Raw genomic sequence first — 23,457 nt, 5'->3', positions numbered from 1 at the left:
AACCTGCCAGTTGGCAGAGACAATTTAACTTATTTTATATTTGAGAGTAGCAGAGACTGCTTGTAGAATAAACACTTAGCAAGGACTTTGATGAGTTATTTTGATGAAGTGGATTAAGTAAAAAAAAAACAAACTATGACAGGAGGCAAAGGTTCTATTTCCCTTTCCACCACCAGCTGTCTGGGTAAGCCTGGATAAGTAACCCTCTCCATCTCTTAAGTGGAAATGATTATGTCTTCCCAGTTAAAAAGAAGTCAACTAGACCTGATTATCTCTTGAATTCCCTAAAGATTCTATGATGTTTGATTCCATGAATGCATAAGTTGGGAAGAAATAATTCAGTAAATAAAACAAATGGAAGTCAGCTGCATCTTTGGCCTTGAAGAATAATTATGTCATAGTTAAGATCTGAAAGTGTATAAACACTGTATAAAACCCCTCCTTTACCTTCTTAAGCACTGACAGTCAAGACTTGTTATACATAGCAAATGTGTAAATTGAAGAAAATTAGCAAATAACTAAGATATCACATACTGTAATGTTGAAAATAAAATATTGATACTCACGTGTATCCATGATTTCATCGGTGTGAATAATTTCTTCTCTAATACAGATCAACATCCTTCCACACTTTGTTCTCCTGTGCAATTCTTTCTCATGTTTTCCCATCAGTCCTTCCTAAAAAATCTCTACAGTAGTGGAAGCTAGGTGGCTAAATGGACAGAGAGCCAGACCTAGAAATGGAAGGACCTAGATTCAAATTTGGCCTTAAATATTTCCTAACTCTGTGACCCTGGGCAAGTCACTTGACCTCAATTGTCTAACCTTTACTGCTCTTCTGCCGTAGAAGTGATATATTAGTATTGATTCTAAGGCAGATGGGAAGAGTATAAATGGCTTGATCACATGGTTCAATGGGGACATGATTGGGGACTCTAAACAGTCACCCAAGTGCAAATATCAATAATATGGAAATAGGTCTTGATCAATGACAGATGCAAAACCCAGTGGAATTGTGCTTCGGACATGGGAGGGGAGTAGGAAAAGGGGAGCGAAAGAACATGAATCATGTAACCATGGAAACTTTTTCTTAATTAATTAAATAAATTTTAAATAAATTAATAAAATAAACTTCAAAATGTTTAAGGCTATAAAAAGGACGTGTTTAAAAAGAGAATCTATACAATAAGACCTTTATCTAATTCTTTTAATGTTTATTAACATTTATTAATATGGCATCTTTTGTCAATGTATTATCCTTCATTCTCCTTCCCTGACCAGGTCATTCTCCTTTCTTGGTTATAGAATAGATTTGATGGAATCTTTTCTTCTACTTCTCACACAGACGTCAACTTCATGATCTTGGGAAAGTCACTTCAACTCATGGACCGCTGTTTCCTCATCCATAAAATGAGGGGTTAGACAAAATGGCACCAGAGGTTCCCTCCATCTCTGAGTCTATTATCCTAAGTCACGATTGGTGATAAGCTAAAGCTTCTGTAAAATGATCATACATCTTTTCATTGTCCTTTGGGTTATTTCTAAGGTAAAGTGTGCTATGAGTGACTCCTGTGTATGCAGCATCACAGGAGAATGTTGACTTTAACGATATGAGCTTTCAGGACATTGAGCAATTGATGGCCACTGCAAGCACAATTTGGTTTCCCAAATAGGATACAGCTTGATCTTAGATCTCTTACTACTCATTATCCATCTACAACAGTTGGCCTAGAGGAACATGCTGATACAAGCAGAATTTGACAATTGTCCATCTAGTCACATAATCTGGGCATTATACCTTTTGAATCTACTTGGTTCTTTGAATGTGAAAGGTTAAATTGCTCCCTTTCCCATTGTTGTGGTTTTCAGGTAGGAGGTTTTGTACCGTCCTAAGACTTCATGTCATCAGTACAAGGTCACCTATGAATTAGAGCAATCAGTAAGGAATCTTTCTTTTGTTTGAACGTTGCACGTTCAACAGGGCAGGTATGAAACCAAAAAACATATAAATAATTTTCTCCCTATTTAAAGATGGAAAAATACAACAATAAAATACATTGCAAATCTTGAGCAGAGCAGTCATGAGAACCTTCCTCATTTTTGACAACCCATAGAGTTCTATACCTACATCTAGAAGTGACCTCCTTAAAGGTCATCTAGTCCAATCCCCTCAATTTATAGATTAAGAAAACTAAGGCTCAGGGAGATTAAATGAGATCATTTTAAGAGGAAACATCAGAGACAGGATTATGAACCAAAATTCATTTGGTTCCACAATCAACTCTCTCTCCACCGCACCATACCACGCTGCCAGAATGGGGACATTCTCAGTTTTAATTTTGTTAGAAGACAACCCTAAATTCCTAGTTAGAAACATCAGAATTCCTGTGGACTATATAGCAAGGGAGCAATTCATCTTCAAGAAAGTATGAAATAGTCTGCAGTTATGAAAGATTTTTTAAAGTTTTTCTCTTAAGATCTACTTTTAGAGTAAGGAATGGGAATACTTACCAAACATTTCTAAGAAATTGCTGTAAATTTGGACAACTTAGCACATTAACATGGAAAGAAAAGTGAAGTAAGGGGAGGAAAATACTGACCTGGGAGACAGCTGTTCCAAGTTCTAGCCTTGGATCCATCATCAGTGAGTCATGTGTCCCAAGCAAATCACCTCATGTTTAGTCTGCAGAATAGATTCTCATATGAAATATTTGATGAGTTCTGTTCATGGAAACAAGGACACAACACCAAATTGTTTAGCTTTTCCATGTTCTTCCTCTCTGGCAGTCTGAACTGTCAATCAGCAATAGACAAACCAGCACATAATAAATTGTTGAAACCGCAAGACTAGTTCACTCCTCTTTCTTTTCTTTTGTGTGACCAGTAACTAGTTGGGGAATAATGTAGGATAGGAAAGAAAGGAACTCCTTACTACAAAATCTCTACCTACAACCTGGCCAACCTACTGAGAAGTACCAATGAATTGACTGAAAATGTGGATGTCTCTTATTCTCTCCCTACTGATTAGCCTGTATAGTCTTCAAAAACAACCGCATCACTTTAAGTATGACCATCTCTACCTGGAAAGGTTTTGCATTCACTTTTATCATGTTTTAGTCTGGCAACTTGCTAGGGACTCAGCCTTTCATGGTTAAATCATAGCTCAAGTCATGATATATTTCCTCACATCTCTTTATGAATCACTCTGATTCACGAAGCTATTGATTCATCCATCAAAAATGTCATCTTGAGCTTTTTTCCCATTTTCCTTAATTTGCTAATAACACAATCTGTGAGACCTCAAAATGGAAATTACTCCTAGAAAATGCTCTTAAAAATATGTGCCAAGTATTTCATCTCATCAGGATTTCTTTATTTTTGACTCAAAACAGACAGTAATGGAATATGCAGATTCAAGGTCCATCTGAGTCTTGCAGTGCAAACCAAAGAAATAGAATCTATATTTGTGTGTGATTTTCCTAAAACTTCTGGAATTCCATGGTTTCAGTAGCTTTAAATATTCCTGGGACATCTAAGTGGAAATGATTCCATGATTGGAAAGAAAACTTGGGAATTCTGGAGAGGGATATGTGGAAGTTGGAAATAAATTTGCAAGTTATCTATATACAAGTGATGACTAAAGTATGAAAGGGAGTATGGTGTTGTGGAGAAAGAGCTGGTTTCAAAGTCAGGACGCCATGGGTTCAAATCTCATCTTCAACATATATTGTCAAGTTGCTTTACCTTTCATTTGCCTAGTCTAAACAACTTTCTGAGTTACAGAGAAGGTGCCCACCTTTATTGGTAGAGAGAGATTTCTCATCAGGGAGTTCTATATATCAATGAAATAATGAGTCCAGACCCAGTCCCTAACTATAACCATGAAAGCTGATAAGACCTCTGAGATAGAAGGTATAAAATAAAAATAGACAGTAAAATACTTGGTCTTGGGGGAAAGTATCACAGTCAATGCAAGTTCAGGGAAAGAGGCAAAGCAAAAAGACTGAAGAGGTAGGGAAAGACTATAGCAGACAAAGGAATATACAGTGGATCTATATTTCCTTCCCAATATCCCCACTTAACCCTCCATAGAAATTTCTACTTAAATGTCTCTATATGTCACAGAGGTTACCCTGGCTTCTCTCCTGGCAGAGTGTAGTCTCTCCCAAGTTCTACCAAACCAGGATGGATATGGCAACATACAAAGTTTGCTCTCCAAGGACCAGTCTGACTTACGGAGATTCTCATTCCTCAGAATATCAGCTACCAAGAGATGATTGTTTTCTGGACAATCCATTCCAATTTTCCAATGGTTGTATGTGATCTGACTATTCTGGGTAGTCTGTCCAACAATGCAGATCACCACCTCTCTATATGGCTCTTGCCCATGTCCTCCCATAAATTCATCATAAGAGAATCTTTCTCAAATACATCAGATCTCTTCCATGCTGGTTGCAAACACCTTTGGTCAGTATTTCTCTTTCTGAATTGTGCTTTGCCTGACATTTATGAACAGCAGGTAGCCCTACAAAATTATCTCTGTTATACTTCTCCAGATAATTTCAATCATTTTGATGTGTGGATATATCTTGTCAGAAGAAATTTTGTTCCATTGAATTAAATCCTTTAAAAAAGTGATAAAGCAATAAGTACTATGGGATCTTGTATTCTCTTCATCTCTTGCAATTATGCAAGAGGAAGCATATGGTATAATGTATAACAAAATTTGTACTTATTCCCTACTGATGAACTCATTGAAGAAAACTGATATATGTGCAGATGATCCTCATAAAAAGTATTATTAGATAGCAAAGTAGACAGGTGGGTCAATAGTTTACATTTTCTCAGTTACCTTTTATCAGTATTAATAAGGTTGAAGATTTCTACCCTCACCACAAAATTTTAGTTTTTCCTATCCTTCAGATAACACATGAATGTATCCTTCAACTCCCCCACTGTTTTGTCAGTCTAGTTCCACTCTACCTACAGTAAGTCTAATCTAAGATTTTTTTAACCCTATCTTTGTTTTCTTTCAAGTCATTTCTGCTTCCTGTATAAACACATCCAGGACTGTAGGGTTAAGAGTCGAAGGGTGGTGGCTTTAGTGTCCTTGATACTGAAAAAAGTTTGTATAAAATAATTGCCTAACATTTGAAAAAAAAAAAGAACATAAATTACTTGGGGGAAAGAATTCTATTTTTAACAAGAATTGCTGGGAAAACTAGAAAGCTGCTTAACAATCAGCCACAAATCAAAATGGATATTTAACCTAAATAAATAAATGTAAAAGTTCTCTCTATTTAGAAAATAAAAGAGATCAGTTAGCTTTCACAGTTACAACTAGAGGAAAAATTATTAAGTAGACAAAGGATAGAAGACTTTATATAAAAGAAAAAACTGACAATTTTGGTAGCATAATATTAAAAAGCTTGAGCATGAACAAAATCAATGCAAATAAACTTAAAAGAAAAATTGTAGAGGAGGAGAAATAGTTGCAGCAATATTATTGGTAAAGCAATACACATCAATTAGTATCCAAAATAAAGAGATCAAAGAATATCCAAAAAAGGGAGGGGATTGATTTGTTTTTTCATTGAACTCTTAGAGCAAGAATTCTTATTCTAGGGTCTGGGAACTTTTTTTAGCATTATGAAATTACACTTCAATATAAAGTATTGCTTTCCTTTATAACTCTATGTACTTTATTTTATGTATCTAAACACATTATTCTGAGAAGGGGTCCAAAGTTTTCACTAAACTGACTGCCAAAGTGATCTATGCCATAAAAAAAAAAGGTTAAGAGTCTCTGACCTAAAGCTATTCCCCAAAAGGAAAGTGGTCAAAGATTATGAACCATTTCCAAAACAGAAATTACAAACTATAAATAACTATATTAAAACATTTTCCAAACCACTAATAGAGAACTGCAACTAAAACAGCTCTGAGGTTTCACCTCATTCCATATAAATTGGCAAAGGTGACAAAAAATGGAAGCAATATTAGAGGGGTTGTGGAAAGGCATATATTCACTTATGAGAGGAGTAGTATGTGTGAAATAGGTCAGTTATTTTGGATATCAGTCTGGAATTATGTAAGAAAGATGACTAAGCTATTTATACCCTTTGACCTAGCAAACCCACTGGGTATCTATCCCAAGAAAACAAAAAATGGAAGAAAAATCCATATCCATATGTGTGTGTACAGATTTACATATATAATATTCAAAATATCCCTAAGTAGTTACAAAGAACTTAAAAAGCAATGGCATATGAATATAATGGAATATTGTGCTGGAAGAAATTATGAATATGGGGAATTCAGAGAAATATGGGAATATTTGTATGAAATGAAGGTAAGATAAGCAGAAATAAGAGAAGACTGCAACTATATATGTATATTTATATAGATATATTTATTTATAGGGGGAATCATTAAAATAAAATAAAACTGAGTAATTGAAAAACCAATGATGGTCCCAGAGAGCAAATAAAAAAACATATCTCCTGCTTCATGGCTGAAAGTACTGAAGCATTAGAGAATTAGGACATAATATAAGATGTTTGTATTTAATGGATTTTCTCTGTCACAGGGGAAGGATCTATCTGGAAAAGAAAAGAATTGAAATGACTGTGATATAAAGACAAAAATATTTTTTAAATCTTTACAGATCTTTCCCATTTTTTCTCCTGTTTATTATCATCCTTCAATTTGTATCTTTAATTGACTGAAGAAATATCATTTAATTGAGTCTCTTCTCTAGCTTCCTTTAAACTAGTTTTGCCCTCTATTGTTTCTTTTTTTGTGTTGAAAGGCAATACTATTATATTATGATTTTCATATATTATATTATATTATATTGTATTGTATTGTATTGTATTATATATCATATATATTATGTTTCATCATCCCTCTCTGAAAGATTTTACAGATGGGTTTATAGGACTACTATTATCTTTGGCTACCTTCTTTCACTTGGCAAAGCAAATCAATACTTTGCTGACTGAGAGGCTTTTATTCTCTTCCTGGACCTTTGTCTAGATTTGTATCATTTAAACTTTTGTATGAAAGTATTGTCATTTGCATCTATGTCCTTTCTTCCATCCATTACCCATTTTTTCATGTGTCATAAATTGTTTGAATAGTTCCAGTTTGAGTTGTTGCAATTGTGCATAATATATTTTTAATCATTTACCTTCGTTTAGCCTCATACTTATTTTTATAATTGCTCTAACAAATCAATGGTCTGACTATACACAAATTATTGATTCAGAAATAATTGTCATATCAGTAATAAGTTATTTCTTGTCTGTCAAAATGTAATCACTCCCATTTTTTGTGATTTTTTTTTTTTGGTGATTGAGATATTCAATCAAGTCTATCAGTTTTTCTCATGAAGAAAATATTCGTGATATGTAGGCATTGAGTTTTAGTAGCGTATCCCAAAAGTTTTAGTACAATTTTAAACTTTAATAACTTCCTAAGAATAAGTGTTACAAATTTACAAAAATCATTTTAAAGTTCAATAACTTCCATTTCTTTTAGACTTAATTTTGTTTATTCTGAATAATAAATTCAATTTTTATTTTAACAAGACAGGGCACCTTGTCATTACACATTGTGCTACAATTTTTTTTTTGCCAATTTTATAAAATTGATTATTGAATATTGGCCGTATATATTATACTATACTATACTATACTATACTATACTATACTATACTATACTATACTATACTATACTATGCTATGCTATGCTATGCTATACTATGCTATGCTATACTGTACTGTACTGTACTATACTGTACTGTACTGTACTATACTGAGTATTTGTTCTAAGGAAGTAGAGTGAAAAGACTAAGGAATTGGGGTTAAATGACCTGCCCAGGATCACACAGCTCTGAAGTGTTATATTTGAGCTCAGGACTTCCTATCTCTAAACCTGTCTCTATCTACTGAGCCACCTAACTGCCTAGAGAACACTAACACAGAGAGACTAGTAGGAAGAGGTCTTATTTGACTACCTCAATCACCTGATCAATGTCCATTAGCATTTTTCTTGTGGAGTCACACCTAAACTAAAATGTATGCATTAAAAATCTCATTCTTTGGATAATCTCAAGACTAAATGTAATATAGTCCTTTCAGTCCTTTCAGAGCAGCAGCTAAGCTTTTTATAATAATCCAAAATCAACTAAAGCAATGAATAGCCCAAGATGATTATGCTGAATTTTAATAAGAAACATACCGATGATACCTTAAATTCTTTAATGATTAACCTTTCAAATGTTGTTTTTATAACTTGGTATTATTTCCAATTCTGTAATTATTAAAACTTAAGATTTTTGAGACATTTCAGGTTGTCTTCAACCACCTTATTACCTCTTCTTCATCCACTTTTCCCCATATATTTCTCACCTTTCTCACTTAGTTCCATCTCTACAATAAAGTATCGATGCTTGATGCTTGGATTTTGAGGATCTCATCTAATGAAAAATTTCTCTACATCTTCAACCTCAGTAATAGATATTTGTGCATAAACTATAAGTATTTTAATGATGACCTTCCAATTCCTTAAAGTGAGCACCCCAATAAAAGATGACTAACCCCCCCCCACCATGAAGTGTTGTTTCTTGTTGTTTCTGGCAGTGTGATGGAACCCACTCTGCCATGTCCTTTACTTGCCTCTGAAGTGACACTAAGCACCATCCTTCCATTTACCATAACTGTAACTTCCTTCTTTCTTCTGATTTCATTCATATGCAAAAAATATCCATAAGATTCATTTCCTCCAGAATCTGGTCCACTCATTTGTCACTGAGCGAAGATCTCACATTTAGAGCAACAACACCAAAGCTAAAATGTGTTGAGAATCTAAACTTGAAATCATTTTGCAAAACTTTCTTTCCTCTTTCCCTCCATTTTGTCACTATTACTTTAAAAGCAGAAGGAAGCCACCATTTTGTATTTTTGTCTCTTTTAGAGATAACAATAATCAAAGAATGTTAATCAGCATTTGTTAAGTGCCATTATGCTAAGTGCTAGAGACACAAAAAGAGGCAAAAGACAGTCCATGTCCTCAGAGGAGGTTACCCTCTAATGAGGGAGACAACAAGCAAACAGATATGTACAAAATCAGCTAGATAAAGGACAAATAAGAGATAATTAACAAAGAAAAGGCACAGGTACCAAGAAAGGTTACAGAAGGCTTCTGGGGAAGGTGGGATTTTGGATGGGATTTAAAAGAAGTCCATTACTGGATTGGAGAATGGAAAGTGTTCCAGGTATAGGGCATAACCAGTGAAATTGCCTGAAGCTGAGAGATGGAGTATCTTGTTGGAACAGCCAAGAGGCCAGTTGACTGGATTGAAGAGGAGAAAGGTCTAAGAAGACTGGAAAGGTATGGGGGGATATGTTATGAAGGGTTTTGAATTTCAGAGCATTTTGTATTTGACCCTAGAGTCATTAGGAAGCCCTTGGAGTTTATTGAGTCAAGAAGGAGGGACAACGGGGAGAGAGGTGGTGGTGTGAAATGATCAGACCTGAGCTTCAGAAAAATCTCTTTGGTGACTAAATAGAGGATGGTTTGGAATAGGGAGAGCCTTGAGGCAGGCAGACCCACCAGAAGGATATTGCAGATGAAAGAATGAATGAATGAATGAATGAATGAATGAATGAATGAATGAATGAATGAAGTCTACATTAGAGTGGTGACAGTATCAGAAGAGGGAAGGGGATGTATTGAGGAGATGTTGCAAAGGTGAATTCTGAGGGTCTTGGCTATAGATTGGGAAAGGGGAGGAGAGGCTGAGACAGTGAGGAGTCCAAGATGACTTGGGTTGTAAGCCTGAGGGGCTAGTCGGATGATGCTGCCCTCTATGGTGATAGGAAAAGTAGGAAGGGGGAGAGTTTAGGGAGAAAATTGAGTTCAATTTTGGATATATTGAATTTAAGATGTCTACTATCACAAAGGATCCATCCTTCAGGTGATGAACAGATATGTATTTCGTTCAGCTTGATCTCAAAAGCATCACGCAATTTATTGCAGAGAACGCACTCAAAGCTTGACCAGCATGATAGAAGTTGTGAGGGTTTATGCTCCACTGACATAGCCTTTGGGAACCCAGGATTCTCTCCTTGCCATAATGAGGAATTAGAGTAGACCTTTATGGAGGCAAAATCCCATGAAACAGATATAATTCAGAATGCTCTCAGTCCTATGCAATTCCTACAGAGTGATATAAAAGTGGGACTGAGAGTACTCAGGTTCTAAAGTTCCTAAGCTATATGCAAACATGAATTTAACTAATAGAACTTTTGATATATGATCTGTGTCAAATGGCCAAGGAATAGATACACTGGGAAATCTTACCATAACCATGTTGCCATTCTTATCACAAATAAAACCTGAAGACACAAAAAAAATAATAGTTCTATGGAAGGATGACTCATAATCTTTCCTAGGAAAAGTAAATGAAAAACTGGACAGAATTGACCTTTTTTGTGTGCTCAAAGACAAGATGAAATATTATTTCATAGGCTAATTAGTCACCTTACATTGCAGTGATCACCGTGGTCATGAGCAGACACACTACCATAACTATAATGATGCATGATTGCATAGTTAATTATGCAGATGATGCATGAACACTATTACAGAGGACAAAGAACAAGAGAAATTTTGAGAATATTCAGATAAGAGCCTCTAAACTATATTCAGATAGTGACTTAAATGAAAGGTAGGTACAAAAGAGAAAGAAACCATTTGAAAACATAGCTTAGGATCCAGAAATGAAAAAGTTTTTAAACTAATTGAAAAATTCTTACATGTATAACATGAATACCTCACCAAGGACCTAGAAACGTGCTTAGGATATAATTGGAACTTAAATATTGTTGATTCAGTGACTCAAAAGAGTCCAAAAGTGCCAGATATGGAAAGCGCCTGGTACAATCACAAAAAAAAAAGTTATCTTTTGATATTCCATCACAATCATATATCTCAACTTACTCAACCTTCCCCAATTGATGGGCATTTCCTCAAATTCCATTTTTTCTTTTTTCATTTTTTCTAATTACATGAAAAATCATTTTAACATTCTTTTAATAATATTTTGAATTCCAAATTCTTTCCCTCCCCACTCCCTCTATGAGAAGGCAATAATTTGATATATATATTATACATGGGCAGTCATGCAAAATATATTTCCATATTAGCCATATTGTAAAAGAAAATACAGACAAATAAAGAAAAGCAAAGAAAATTTTAAAAATAGGCTCCAATCTGCATTTAGAATCCATTTTTTTCCTAGAGGTGGAGAGCATTTTTCATAAGTCCTTCAGAGTAATCTTAGATCATTGTGTTGCTGAGAATACGTCAATCAGAATTGATCATTATATAATACTGATGTTGCTGTATAACAATATTCTCCTGGTTCTGCTCACTTCACTTTCATGTAAGTCCTTTGGGGTTTTTTTGAAAGCATCCTGTTCATCACTTAGCACAATAATATTTCATCAAAATCATATATCACAACTTGTTTTAGTCATTCTCCAGCTGATGAGCATCCCTTTAATTTCAAATTCTTTGCCACCACAAAAAAAAGAGCTGCTATACATACTTTTATACATATAAGTGCTCTCCCCTTTTATTTAATCTCTGTGATTCAGAGCTAATAGTGGTATTGCTAGATAGTTCCAAATTGTTCTCCAGAATGCTTGGATCAGTTCACAACTTCACCAACAGTACATTAAAGTGCTTATTTTTCCATATCCCCTTTAGCATTCATCATTTTCCTTTTCTGTCATTTTAGCCAATGAGATAGGTGTAAGGTGGCACTTCAGGGTTATTTAATTTGCAATCCTTCAGTCAATAGTGATAAAGATCATTTTTCTTGTAAATACAAATGGCTTTGATTTCTTCTTCTGAAAATCACCTGTTTGTGTCCTTTGACCATTTAGCAATTGGGGAATGGCTCTTATTTTTACAAATTTGGCTCAGTCTCCCAAATACTTGAGAAATGAGGAACAAGGATAAAATTTCAAAATATCTTAAAGAAAGAATCTAGTAGTAATAGGAACTATTATAGATGTTCATTGTAAACCCCCCCCCAAAAAAGTGACTAAGATATTAGCAACTTAGCAACTCAAATAATTAGTTTCTCAACCCAATAAATTCTTAAGCTAACTGTTTAAAATGCATAGAGGATGTCTTAAGAAATCATGAAAAGGGAAAACTTTTTGCAGATGATTTTTTATAATAGCCCAAAGCTTCACAATTATAAATTGACTGTCAGGTGAAGAAAATCCAGGATTCTGGTTTACCTATTATTTGTTGATTTTTTTAAAATAAACATTTCTCTTGGTTGAATAAAATTCAGCTTTGATGACCTTTCTCAACTAGTAGATCTCCCAAAAATATGTTAAAATTTTCTCAGATTATGACAGGTATGGCAATAGAGCATATTTATTTAAATAATTTCCTAGTAACATGTGAGACATAAAATAGGTGGGATGCTGTATGGTTCTATAGTTTCTCTCAATGCTCCCATTCACAGATGATTCTTGAAATCCTTTGGTGTCCCAGACCACTATATTGTCAAATAGTTGATGAAATTCAAATTAATTTTTAAAACCTTAACTATCTCCATATTTTAAAAGTGGATAAAAAAATTTTGCCTAGGTTATTATTATTATATGCAGTTAGATGAGCAATCCATATAATTGATGCATCTCTTTCTTCCTCTGTCCGTGTCTGTCTGTCTGTCTGTCTGTCTGTCTCTCTCTCTCTCTCTCTCTCTCTCTCTCTCTCTCTCTCACTCCCCCTGTCTCCTTTAGTGGAAGGAGCATTTCATTTGAACCCAGGAGATATGAGTTGGAACTGGAACTCTACAACTCATTATGCTTTTAACCTTGGATAAGCCACTAGGGCTTGTAGTTTTTATCTTTAAAATGCAGGACTTCCACTAAGTTTGATGGGCTTAAACTTAAGATTTTTAATGTTTAAGATGTAGTGTCCTTGTTCTTTAAATAAGGAAATTGTAGAATGCTCTATCTAAATATGCTGTCTATATCTAACATTCTATAAAATAGTTTTATAGGCAAGAAAAAAATAAAATAAAATGAGGGATTTAAAGAAGATTGTCTTTGAGATCTTATCCAGTTCCAAATCTTAAGAGGCATCAAGTGAATGGTATGAGAATTCAAAAGAGGGGGGAAAAGATTATAGACTGGGTTGGTCATAGAAGGTTTTCTTCATTATGGAGGTGGACTTTGATAGATCTCCCTTCCCTAGAAGATTATTTTTCTGAAAGAATTAACCCATGAACTTTAAATCTTCTCTTCCTGCCTCCTCTTCACTCAGAAAGTAGAGAGGCTATCGTTCAGAACCATAATGAGGAATTTTTGTGTCCAAGGAAAGTAGCATGTAGGAAGGGGAGGATGTGGGCAGGAAATCAGTAGGAACAGGCAGAAACTTCTTATTTTAAGTAATTATTTTGGCTAACTATGTTCTAAACTATATTGTTTCTATATTGTTGGATGACAACTGGCTGTATAAACACCCTCTAATTTCAGTGCCTTCTTTGAAAATATGACATCCTGGAGCAAAACTCCAGTCACCTAGACGAATTAGACTCCCACCAGATTTCTGTTATCCAAGATACTGCCAATAGTTTTCACTTGGATGAAAAAGCTAATAGCCAAAGAGTAGGATGCATCTTCAAAAATCTTTTGGCCTGATTTTAGTCCTGGTAGTTTTCCTACCCACACTACAAGAATAACTTTCACTTACATTCCCATCTTTGTGGTGTTTGAAAGTTCAAAAAAATGTACATTTGATTCTTAGTTACACAGGTAAAATAGTCCCCTGATGCCATAGACTCACTTAAAAAATTCTGCTACAGCATTGCTTATGGTTAAAGACCTATTAACTGACTTAATATCTGTTACCATAGAAGAAAATAATATGATAGGGACATTGTTTAATGAAAATGGTTTCGTTATAGCAGTGAAGTAATCACAAAATGACAATCTAAGAAGAGAAATTTGGGGTCAAGAATTACTAACCCATCACAGTGCTAGCTTTTTGATGATGTGTCTGAAATAAAGGCAAGAAGTCCCACAGGTCAATTTTCCTCCTGATGTGGACATCCCATTTCCATTGTCAGATGGGATTCATGCTCAATAAAAACATTCTATTCTTAATTTTTTTAATTAGTTGCTGGAATTTCCTACCTACCAGGAATAGTTAAAGCCATTAACACCTCTTTAGGTCTTGCACAATAGTGTCCACATGGTACAATAATATAGATAGTAATCAGTGTTTATGGAAGATAATTTTTGGTAAAGCCATCTCAGGAGGACAAGAAGTGTTCAGGAAAAGAAAAAGAAGCCAATCTGCTGTAAATTCCAAATAAATAGCCACTCTAGGATACTATATGAACATTGACTTGTAGACTTGCTATTTTTCTTCTAAGGAAAGTATCATGGTATATTGGATAAAAGGTCTTCTTCTTCCTTAGATCCATTGGTTTCAGAGTCAAAGGGTGTCTAGGTGAAAGTTCCTTCCAATGCTGTCTCCACCTTCCCAATTTCATTAGCTTTTTCATCTCTCATGACCTACACCTTCACTTCATACACCCATTCCACCTCAGTGCTACAGAACTCCACAATTCAAGCTCCTTGCTTTCTATCTCTCACTGTGCCTTCCCCTCCTTAAACCTATTCTTCATCATCACCACAATCTCTAACCACCACCCCTCCCTGATTTCTCTGCTTATCATTCCTGTTCTTGAATCATTTCTCTCCATCAAAATCTTGAGTAAACTAGTTCAACTTTATGTTTTTTCCCATCTTGTGCCCTTGAATTATGCCCCTTATTCTTTGTTAATTATCCTTTTATGGGTTCCAGTCATGAAGTGACCCCAAGGTTCTACTTTCTCTCCTCCTACCTGCATAACACTGAGGTCTGATATATGAAATCATGCAACCCATTTGACAAATCTTCCCAAAGCTTTCTGGGTCCTCAATGCTGCATAGAATTTTTTTTAACATGGTTTAAGTCACTCCTCATTATCCTCCCCATGGCATATAGTCCAAACCTCATCTTTCCTCAAGTTTCCTATATCATTTCTTCCTTCTCCCTTTTAATTCTGGACATTAGTGTCATACTTTACAAAGAAAACTGAGTGTGTCTGTGAACTACTTCTACCCAGTTCAACATGTCAAATACCCTCAATATCTTCCCCAATTTTCTCCTTGTTCAAATCAACAACAATTTATTGAGGAATAAACATGTTCAATTATCCCGTCTCTTTAATGTTCAGCATCACTTTAGCCACTGGCTCTTCCCCCTCCCCTGATAATTAAAAACATTTCCATATCTCTCACATCCTTAACAAAACTTTTACTTCAAAAGACATACCGTGTATATCCTTTGATCCAGCAATACCACTGCTAATTCTGAATCTCCAAAAGATTTTTTTAAGGAAAAGGACCTATATGTACCAAAATATCTGTAGCAGCTCTTTTTATGGTGGCAAAGAATTGGAAATTGAGAGGATGTCCATCATTTGATGAATGACTACACAAGCTGTGTTACATGATTTTGATAGAATACTATTGTGCAATAAGAAACAATGAGCAGGATGCTTTTGGAAAATCCTGGAAAGACATGAACTGATGCAAAGTGAAATAAGCAGAACATTAACAACAATGCTGTAATCATGATTAGCTGTGAATGACTTCGTTATTTAGGCAATACAATGATCTAAGGCAATTCTTAACTACGCATGATGAAAAATGGTATCCACTTCCAGAGAAAGAATTGATGGAGTCTGAATGCAGATTTTTTAAAAGCGTACTTGGGGATACAAAGAAAAGCAAAAACAGGCTCTACTCTCAAAAAGTTTACAATGAGACAACATACTTTCTTATTTTTCTTGGTTTTTTGGTGGGGATATCTGTGTTTTCTTTCATAACATAACCAATATGGAAATATGTTTTGCATGATTGCACATGTATAACATGTATAAAATTACTTGCCTTCTCAATGAGGGGGGGAGAGGGAGGAGGAAGAAAATTTGGAACTCAAAATTTTGAAAAATGAATGTTTAAAAAATTTAAATGTAATTAGAAAAAAATTAAAATACTTTAAAAAAAAACTTGGCTTGATTCTGACATCCCATCAAGCTGTCATTCTATATCCTTACTCACTTGTATTGCCAACTTCCCAGAGGAGGATTCATGGCTTCTTCCTCTTTATCTTTTGTTCACTTGTCAGTCCCTCATAATCTGACTTCTGATCCCTATGACTTGATTAGAACTACTTTCTCCAAGATTACCAGTGATCTCTTAATAAATAAATCAAATGGACTTCTTACTCTCCCTGCAACATTTGACTGGTTAATCCCACCTATTTCCTTCCTCTATTTGTATGATGCTGCTCTCTCCTCTCCTTCTACCTATCTAGTAGGACTTTGGATGGGAACCTAGGTGACTGAGGGAGTGGTGATGGTCTCAACAATATAGAGAAGTCAGGAAGATAGGTGGGTTTGAGGGAATAATAATGTCTTCTGTTAGGGACAAGGTCATTCATAGGAATACCCTAGCACAGCTGACCAGAAGGCATTTGGTGGCATGAGACTTCCTCGTTTACTGGTTCATTTCCTGCCTCTTATGTGTGAGAGAACATCAGGGTTCTATCCTGGGTCTTCTCTTTTTGAGTTGACATTTAGGAGCATTTATTAAGTGCCACGTGCCATGGGGGTTGCAAAGAAAGACAAGAAGAGTCCCTGCCCTCAAGGAACTCACACTAATGGAAAAGATAAAATGCTAACAACTTTGTACAAACAAGATATATTCAGGACAAAAATAAAAATAATTAATGGAAAGGAGGCATTAACACTAAAGGGAGATATAGAAAAGCTTTTTGCTTCAGCCCTCGACCTGAAGGAAGCCAGGAAAGCCAAGAGATGAAACTGAGGAGAGAGAGAATTCTAGATAATGGAGGTAGCCAATGAAAATGTATGGAGTCCTGGAGATGGAGTGTCTTGTATGAAGAACATCAGGGAGGCCATTATCCCTGGATCAGAGGTTCTGTGGAGGAGATTAAAATGGAAGAAGACTAGAAAAGCAGGAAGACGAGGAATCATGAAGGGCCTTAAAAGCCAAGCAGAGTATTTGATATTGGATTCTGGAGGTAATAGGGACCCACTGTGGTTTATTGAATGGGAAAGGGAATGTGAGACTATGGAGGAAAATTGTACTCACTCTTATAAGCCTTGATGGTTTTTATTATCATTTTTGTGAAGTTATCTCCCAAATCTACATATCTAGTCCTTCTCTATCTCCTGAGCTCCAGTTTTGTGCCACCAAATGCCTTCTGGACAACTGTGCTACAGTATTCCATTGAATCACCATGTCCCTAACAAAAGCCATTATTATTCCCCTAAACCCACCTATCTTCCTGACTTCTCTACTATTTTTGAGACCATCACCACTCCCTCAGTCACCTAGGTTCCCATCCAAAGATTTATCCTCAGTTCTTTACTCCCTATTATATTTTCCACTCATGGTGGGAGGCAGAGTATATACTAAGTTTTCCTGATCCTTTACTGGTCTCAGACCTCAGCATCACTGTCCCCTTCTATCCACCCACAAGACCACTACTTGGGTGATTCAGTTCCTTTTCTCCTCTCACTTAGATGACTATAACAGATCACTAATTAGTCACCCTGCCTTCAGTTTCTACTCTCCCGTACATCAAGGTCAAATTAACATTTTTAAGCAAATGAATGGCTAAAATCTACCAACTCATGCAATTCCAATGGTTCCCTGTTGTATCTAAGACCAAAATACAATCTACTTTAGCCTCCTGAATCTGACACTAAACCGCATTTCTGGATTAGATTCTTATTATTTCTTGTCATGTTCCAGCTGAATTGGCCAACTTGCTACTCCAAGGACATAACATTCCATTTCTGACTGTATAGGCTGTCCCCCATGATTGGAATGGTCTCCCTCCTCTCTTAGACTTCTTGAAATTTCTACTTAACTTTAAGGCTGAACTTGAGTGCCATCTTTTAAATAAGGTCTTTCCTGGCCTGAATATTCATGCTATTTTCCCCATTGACCCCCCTAAATTACCTTGTTTTTATTGTGTATTGTGGTTCAGTAATGTCCAACTCTTCATGACCCCATTTAGGGTTTTTTTTGGCAATGATAGTAGAGTGGTTTGCCATTTCCTTCTCTAGATCAGTTGATAGATGAGGAACTGAGACTAACAGGGTTAAGTGATTTGCCCAAAGTCACATATCTAGTAAGTATCTGAGACTAGATTTGAACTCAGAAAGATGTCTTCCTGTCTCCAGACCCTGCACTTTATCTACTTTGCCACCTGGTTTTTGTTTTTTTTTTTTAATTTAAAATTTTTTTTATTTTATTTTTAATTTATTTTAAATATTTTTATTTTATTTTATTTTAAATATATTTTTTATTTATTCATGTGAGTTCATGGGGTTTCTTCTCTTCTTAAGGGCAGGGACTTTTTTTATTTTTTGCATCCTAGCAGAGTACCTGGATAAAGCAGGTACTTAATACATGTTTATTAAATGAAGGAAGTTTCCAAACTAAGTGTTCCCTAAACCAATGAAATCACAGGTGTGAACTCCTAAATGATTATTCACAGTACTCATAGATTTCCATTGACAGCTAAGACCTCAGTTTTCCAAACTAATGTGAAGATGAAAATTTAAGAGGCTTGAGCTCATTGCTAGAACCTATGCATGGAATTTTGAGGAGTCTTGAGATATGGCGCACCTTCAGACTATGAGGGTCTCCAAAATTCAAGCTGCAAAATAGAAATAAGTAAGTCTATTTACAGATATTTACTGTAATCATGTTATATGTATGTAATCTTATAATTAATATGTTAAATGGAAAATGTTACAAGCATTAATGTTTTCTCATAAAATCAATGATCACATCTCCTTTATTCACACTAATGGATACTGATGGAAAAATTTGAGTCAGCTTATTATCTGCCTAAAAAAAGTAATTATTGCAAAATTATTTTCTCAAAATAAGCAGTAAAATATGAACTCCTTTTAGATAAAGTCTATTTTCCCCTTTTTTCTTTGTATTCTTAACAATTTACATACTATATATATATATATTGCTTAAAAAATACTGATTGGACTGGATTAGATTGGATTGGGTTGCCTTGGGTTAAATAAGTGGGAGTTATTTCCAGTTGGCCATGTCTGAATCTTTGTATGATCATATTCCATCAGGAATCTTGAAAGTTTCTTTTGAGGGGCAGCAAGGTGACTCAGTGGATTGAAAGCCAGGCTAGATATAGGATGCCCTAAGTTCAAATCTGGCCTCAGACACCTCCTTGCTATGTGACCCCCCCCCCCATTGCCTAGCCCTTACCATTCTTCTGCCTTGGGACCAATATACAGTATTGATCAGTATTGATTCTTGGATGGAAAGTCAGGGTTTTAAAAGAAAAAAAAAAAAGCTTCTTTTCATGACCTTGGCCCCCTCTTCTCTCTCTACTCAGACAATGAATTTCAATGTCTAGCTGACTATTTTCTTTCTTCTTTTTGTTAAATTGGCAACCACCCACATTGAATAAACAAAATATACCCAAATAAATGGGCTGCAGGGTTGCAGAAGAAAGACATCCTAGAATTCAGAAAATAAGTAGCAAATAGAGCAACAGAGACCACAACTTAATTTAGACAAGTTCATTCAGCTATGGAAATAAGTGCTGGGGTGAGTCAATTATTTCCAGATTTCAACAGTTAAAGCAGCAAGTGGGGAGGTTAGTGGGTTGAGGAAAGGCAAAGCATCCCATTTATTGGAGTGAGTTCACATGAGGTGGATCAGAAGTTGGAGGGAATGGAGGGTAGAAAAAGAAGGAGAATTTAAGTACCTTTTCATTAAGCTGTCATTGAAAAAGCCAAGTCTACAATAAAGCCCTAGAAAGGGGTGATTAGAACCAATGAGTGTGGGTTGGGAGGAAAATGTCAATCCAGGGAGCAGAGAGAAGGAGACTATAGAAGAAGCTATGATGGAATGAATCAATACTAGTCATGTTACACTTTCCACATGGTTTATAATTGATGTGAGCAGACAAAGTCAATTCCAAATGATGGAAACTAGGCAGAGATTTTCTTGAGCTCCCTCTTTAGGGAGAGTCTTAGCAAGAACAAAGAAGTCTGGGATGGGGGTATGGCCAACATGAGCACGTTCCATGATCTAAACTTGAAGGCTTAACTTTAAGGTGTTGGCTTTGGGGTTATGAGTGCCTAGACTTGGAGGGAAAGAAGCAAAGGAAGATGCTTCATTGGGCAGGAAACACAATTTTATCCTGAAAACTTCAGAGCCATTAGAGCAAGACAATCAGGGGAAACAGCGGAAAATGGTTGACTTTTGCTGTACAATGGAGTGGAAATCAAGACCTAGCTTTCTCGAGCAGTTGAAGGGAGCAAGTCAGAATTATTCAAAATCATTTATTAATTTAGCCTGATTTTCCCCTTTAGGGAAATGTGAGTATGAAAGTTCATCTTGAGGCTATTGTATGAAGCATATTCAAACCAGCACCATTTCTAATCAAGGATAATTTTGCCCATCCTGGGCCCAGCTTTTGAACATCAGTATTTTATATTATTATATGTCTGTGAGTAATGGAATACTATAGTCCCCTAAGAACTGAAAATAAGTATCATCTAAAGGGCAATGTAAAGTTTCCTGGTGGATGTGTGTAGGTTAAAACAAATAAGGAACTATGAAGAAGAACTAGAGAAAAGAAGATCATCATTGGAGAAAAGCATTATCAAAAAAGAAGAGTTAAGAGGCAGGTAAAGTGGCTCAGTAGACATCAGGACCAGAGGCAGGAGTTCTTGGTTTCAAATCTGACTTCAGACACTTTCTAGCTGTGTGATCCTGGGCAAGTCACTTAATACCCACTACCTAAGTCCTTACTGCTCTTCTACCTTGGAACCAATATATAATACAGGTTCTAAGACAGAAGATAATGGTTTTTTAAAAAGAGAGAAAGAGAAAAAGAGGAGAAGTCATGAAGTAAGAGGGACAATTAATAGAAAGCTCTTGGGCTCCACTGGTATCATGTATAACATTAAGAAAAAGCAAGGAAGGTCCCTAGCATACTGAGTGGACCTTTTATATTATGAGATAACAGACACAAAAGTGACACAGTATGAGAAGGCATAAATAGGTTAAGATCTACATTGTTGGAGATTATGTCTATATCATTCTTAAATGGTAGAGTTAGAAGAGACCCTAGAAGCCATGGAAGTCAACCAACCCCTTCTTTTTACAGATGAGGAAACTGAGTCATGGGGAAGTTCACAAAACTAGTAAATATCTGAAGCAAATTTGAACATAGGTTTTCTTGACTCCATGTCCATCTCTCTGTCCACCATACCATGCTTCCATTTGAGTCCTATGTGCCTAAATTTCCATGTTTTTCAAAACCATGTGCATAAAGAGAGGGGGTGTGTGAATATGAAGCCCCCCTACCGCCCTGATGATTACATCAATATCAGCAGGTTTTCCAAAATTCAGTTATTTTGTTATATTAGATCAGCAGGGTTTTTCTCAATTTAATTATTTTGTGATCATAGATCTTAAATTTTTCTGAGAATAACCAAGATAATTGGAGTACTTTCTGGATCTGAATCATATATGATTCTATATGAAGTATTTTTATTCCTTTAGAGGTTCAGCATTTTTAGTAGTTTAGTCCTTTGGGAACTGAATCAACATTCAATTAATAGTTCAGTCCTGTTGGAATCGAATATGTATTCAATTGAAAGTATTAAATATTTCTAAAAAAATAATCACTTAATTCTGAAAGAATCCTTTCTAAGAAGAATTATACAGCAGGCATAAAGTTTTCTGACACTTCTGCACACTATGTTCTACCATGTGAAGTTGTGGTTCAAACATATCCATGTTATCTGATTTTTCCATCTCCTTTACTCTAGGTTTTATTTTGATTCATTGATTATATTTTGAGTCATTTAATTATATTGATTCATTCTTTGGTAATGATTAATATATCTGAAAAATTAGTCTCTTTTATATGTTTGGGGGCATATAAGGAGGCCACTCACAAAGCTCTAGGTCTTTGGTCTTGACCAGAGTCTGGCTTTATACTGAGACCAGCCCTCTCCCAATAAACCTGTTTCTTTTTGGCTTGGAGACTTTGTTTTACTTTTTGGCATCTCTGCTAATGAATTTTCACCACAGATGGTCAGGGACTATAAAAGATAGGAGAGACAAAACAAGTAAATATGAATCCAATCAAGAGCACATATCCAGAATAAATACATCAATGTATGCAAAAATTCATGTTATCCAGAGAGATTAGCTAAGAACTGGAAGGCTGCTAAGTAAGGAAAACAGATTGAAAGAGATTTCATCCTGGAAAACTTCTTGGAGATGGCAGGACATGAGCACCTGGGCTCCCCATACCCAAGAATTGAACCCACCTACTGCCCCTGGGCTTGTGAGAAAGTTGAGGCAAGTACCTCATCTCCTCCCTGTGTTTGCTGCTTCCCCTAACTGGCAAAGAAGGATGATATCAGCCCCGACACTTACAGGTCATGAAGAGATGAGAAAGTTTCTTCATCTCTCTGAGCCCTATTTAAAAAATAATCTTTACACTGTGTGCCTAGTGTGCATTCTGAGGATAGTTCTAGAAACCATAAAGTGTAATATCTAAGTGAGTGAATGTTATTACTATTTAGATTTGTAAATTGCATGCCATGGGCTTTTGTCTTTGGGAAGAAATGGAAGCAAGGCAACATTTAAATTATAGAAATGCATCCCAGGGAAATGGATTACTTGGAAGGGGGGTTAATATCTTCTTAAACCTTATGGTTGGTTAAATTAATGACATTTTGATTGTTTAAAAAAAAAAAGATGACATCAGCCTTGGTCTACCCCTTGGAGGTGTGAGTAATTAAATGTTAATTAATTAAAGATCATTAAGAGTCTTAAAAGCAGAGCATTTTGCCCCTTTTATGAAAAGACCACACTACCATCCTACTCCCATCTCCCATCTAAAAGCTTTAAGTCAATGGTTTCTGTCTTTTTTTTAAACTCTTATCTTCCATTTTAGAATCAATACTGTGTATTCATTCCAAGGCAAAAAAAAAAAGGAGTAAGGGCTAGGCAATGGGAGTTAAGTGACTTGCCCAGGGTCACAGAGCCAGAAAGCATCTGAGGTCATATTGGAACCCAGGACTGCCCATTTCTGGTTCTGGTTCTCATTCCACTGAGCCCCCCAGCTGCCCCTGCTTTGTGCCCTTTTCAATGGCTAGAATACTGAACTAAGGGGCTGGAGGACCTGAATTCAAATTCTTCCTTGGATACTTAATATCTCTATGAGCCTGAGCAAGTGACTTCTCTCTCTCAGCCTCAGTTT

This window comes from Monodelphis domestica, chromosome 8 (assembly GCF_027887165.1).
Source record: "Monodelphis domestica isolate mMonDom1 chromosome 8, mMonDom1.pri, whole genome shotgun sequence".
NCBI lineage: Eukaryota > Metazoa > Chordata > Mammalia > Didelphimorphia > Didelphidae > Monodelphis > Monodelphis domestica.
The sequence above is the reverse complement of the archived record's forward strand: the minus strand, read 5'-3'. Positions refer to the sequence as shown.